The sequence below is a fragment of the Zingiber officinale genome, chromosome 4A (genome assembly GCF_018446385.1).
Source record: "Zingiber officinale cultivar Zhangliang chromosome 4A, Zo_v1.1, whole genome shotgun sequence".
Classification (NCBI taxonomy): Eukaryota; Viridiplantae; Streptophyta; class Magnoliopsida; order Zingiberales; family Zingiberaceae; genus Zingiber; species Zingiber officinale.
The window spans coordinates 44,305,820-44,310,040 of NC_055992.1; positions in this window are offsets into that span (position 1 = coordinate 44,305,820).

The window sequence follows — 4,221 nt, forward strand, 5'->3', positions numbered from 1 at the left end:
TTCCTTCTTGACATTTGGTACAACGACTGTCGAGGAATCAAGGGAATATTGCCTGTGCTATCCGTGTGAGGAAGCTTCTACACTGCAAAACACAGTAATGGTGGACCCATTTTTGGAAAGTTGTCAGAGTGACAGAAGGGTTGGTCCTTTTTAGGAAATACATCAAGATTTGTACAGAGAGTAAAAGTAACACTATAAAAGGAGGTCTTCATCTACGCATGTACGTTACATGACATGAACGCAACCTAAGGCACTTGAATTCCACTATTCATTACTTTTCCTCTTGGGCACCTGCTTGACTTGAGAGTCGAAGCGTCCGCGACAGGGACCTCTCCCTGACCCTCGGTTGCTGATATTTTTCCGCTACTTTTTGTTTTGGACACACAAGATTGCACGAGATTTCCAATTCCCAATGCGAAGTCTTTTCACAATCAACATCAAAGTCATGTGCCAGTGTTTCATCTCTCCCAATTTCAAACAGGATCACTATGGGCACATCTTCGTTCTCTCGGATTATTAGCTTGTGGAGATGGATGTCATCAAGATAGGAGAGCAGTTTATCTACTATTCAGTCCACTGCAAAGTTTCCAGGCAACACGTCCTTGTCACTTTCGTCTGTGGACTCCACAGCGTGGTATGACCCGACCACTATGGGCTTCTCTACTCGAACTAGGAGAATTGATAATTGGAAACTTCAACAACTTGCTATCAGCTAGCAACAAAGTTGGAGGCATATTGGTCGCCCATTATGAGTTGCAAAACTTAGAAAGAATGGCTCAACTGTCACTTGGTGGATCTACGGTCAGATAGATGTCGCTACACATAGACAAATGGTCAAGTGTCAAGCAAATTTGGATCGAGCCTTGGTTAATCATCAATGGTTGATGGAGATTTTCCATAGCTTTGCAGAGTTTCTCCCACAAAAGATGCCTATCGAATCATTCAAGTTGAATAGTGTCTTTGTTTCAAGGGGTCTATCTGGAGCGACGACCTTTCAAAGTTTTCAACATGTGGACAATTCATGGTAGTTTTCCAGAGTTAGTCAGATCATGGGCTGAGAGGTTTCATGGGACTGCAGAATTCATTCTTCTCGCTCACACATCTAAAGCCTCGATTGCAGGACCTCAACAAAGAGCACTTCCAACACATCTCTCAACAGGCTTCGCGAGCAAATGAGGATCTCAAGAAGGTTCAGCAGGACATATTGCATGGGCAGCCCCAACTGGCCACATCATCACTACAAGTCAAAGTCCCGCAACTAGGCGAGGCGGAATGGTCTTTCTACCAACAGCAAGCCAAATGCACTTACCTCAAGCAAAGTGACAGATGTACAAAGTTTGTCCATGACTTGTCAAGAAAAATAATAAGCGCAACACCATTGTAGCTCTCAAAGCTCATCAGGGGATCAAACGACCAGCACAAAGGAAGTTGCAGATGTCTTTGTGCCCTACTACAAGAACCTCTTTGGCACCCAAGCATACTTACTACCGGACAGCAGCACTGCCCAAACAGGTTTTGCCCTTTCTGAATCTGATCATCTCAAATTAATCTGCCTTGTCACCCTAGAAGACGCCTGAAAGGCGCTTAAAGACATCGGCAATGATAGGGCGCCAAAGCCCATTGTTTACGGTGCTAAATTCATCAAATCAACATGCGAAACAGGTGGATTTGTTTAGGGCTGTCCAGGAATTCTTCACAGCAGGTTGCCGTCTTAAGCAGTGGAACCACACCTTATTGGTGCTTATCCCCAAGTCGAATCAGTTCCCAAATGCCACCGACTACCAGTCAATCTCTTGTTGCACGATCATCTACAAAATCATTTCTAAGATATTGGCCACAAGGATGCAAGATGCCATCGGGACTCTCTTGGACCCAGCACAAGCGGCACATTGCGGATCGGTCCTTGGTGGAGAACATACATCTTGCTCAAGAACTTCTATGGACATATACACGAAAAAGGATCTCACCAAAGTGACAAAAGGCCTTCGATACAATGGATTGGAATTTTCTATTGACCGCTCTACGCGGCCTTAGCTTCCCACAACAGTACATCAACTAGATTTTGGAATGCGTCACCAGCGCATTGGAATAAACAATTTCAAGATCCTTTCCAGAAGATTCATGCGTGCTAAACACGCAGAAAGCGCAACGGAAAAATTAACTAAATCCTTCTAGAAGATCCATGCGAAGGAAAAGATCGTATACTAAGTTTGTTAAAGGGAGATATACCTTTGTTGTGTAAACACAAATTCCCGACAACAATTTTATCCTCAGTGGATCTCAGCACGATCAAGTGATCGCACCTCTACAGTATCCACACAAACACATTCCCTCCGTCTCACGAACTACCGATTTGGAGAAAAACCAACTTTGTGATACTAGCCAATTAGAAGGTTTGGCCAAAGAGGAAGGAGGAAGAAGACAAGATGATCAAGAGTCTCTTATAAAAAATGAGTTCAAAAGACCTTTTATATTCTTTTAATGCATGATTAATCCAAATTAATCATTATTTCTCTTCTTTAATGAGTGGATTCAATTGAATCTAAGTCAATGAGTCTAACTCGGATTAGACTCCATCCAAACCAATGACTCTAACTCGTATTGGACTCATTAACCCAATAAACCTAATCATCTTATAATTGACTCTTAAGGCTAATACTAACAAATGAGGCTATACATGGACACTTCAAAGGGGGAAGGGACCTTCGTCAAGGAGATCCTCTCGCCTTTACACTTTGGTTTGTGCCTAGAAGTATTCTCGAGATCCCTTTGAGCCACGACAACACAGTCCAATTTCCATTATCATCCGATGTGTGTGGGCACTAACATTATTCACTTAGCCTATACGGATGACTTATTTCTTTTTGTACGAGTTCATGAGTCCACCGTTGCATTGCTAGCGAATTGCATCATGAAGTTTGGCACCACCATGGGACTGCACCCTAACCTCAGAAAATCCAACATGTACATTGTTGGTGTCAATGATCGAATCAAAGATAGATTACTATAGCTCATCGGATTCTAATAAGAAACCTTCCCATTCTAGTACTTCAACATCCGCTTGGCTGCAGAGAAGATAAGGACCAACAATTACAACACCTTGACCAATGCTTTAATGCGCAAACTTGTGTCATGACCCAAACACACGTTGTCCTATGCAGGTAAACTCGAGCTGGTCAAAAATATTTTGCAAGGCATCAAATATTTTTGGCTCTTCATCTTGCTGATTCCATGCGCGGTAGTTGACAAGCTATATATCATCTATCACTCCTTTGTTTGAATGTCCAATCACCCGCCTATCTCCTGGACCACGATGTGTTTAGCCAAAAGATGAAGGAGGGTATGAAGTTTGAGATCCGAAAGCTTCGAACTCAGCCTTGCTATGCAAGTCTCTATGGAATCAACAACAGAAAAAGACTCTCTTTGGGTGAAATGGGTCCATCATTAGTACCTCCAACATATTGATTTGTGGGACCAGAATGCCAAGGCAATGGACTAGCCTTTGATCAAGAAACTACTGCAGCTTCGTGACACTATGCAACCGAACAAGATCCAAATTCCAGGCACAGACTCTGCTGGCAAACTGGTTCAACAATGATCAACAGCATACAACTTCCATCCATGAGATGAGCCCAAGCCATGAGCAAAAACTGTGGAAGACTTACCTTATGCCCAAGCATCAGTTCACGCTGTGGCTCCTTGCACAAGGCCATATACGCACAAAAGATTAGCTAGAGTAGGTGTCATGCAAAACCTATCCTTTATGCAAGCATAAGGATGAATCTTTAGATCACACCATCTTTCGGTGGCCCATTGGCAACGCTCTTTGGGACAACGTGAACACTTGGCTTCCCCTATGACATGAGATGAATACCTCCAAGCGAATGCTAGAGGTCTTTCTCCGGAGATATTGTGGCAATGGCCGCTTGACTAAAACTAGATACTTGGACATGTCGTGCAGTCTTTTTTGTTATGGGAAGCATATAATCATTGTTAATTTGAGGGAGATGTTCATGATATTGAGAGGATATTCCGTAAGATTCAAACGCATGTATATCACTTTGCATGTGCATATACTATGTAACTTCTCATTTGATATATAAATTATTTATCTGTCTTCAAAAAAACAAAGTCGTTGTAACTTATGCATACCTGAAGAGAATCTCAATCATAACCTATAGTGCTGCATTTTCACTAGACCGACATGTACAAGGCGGAAGC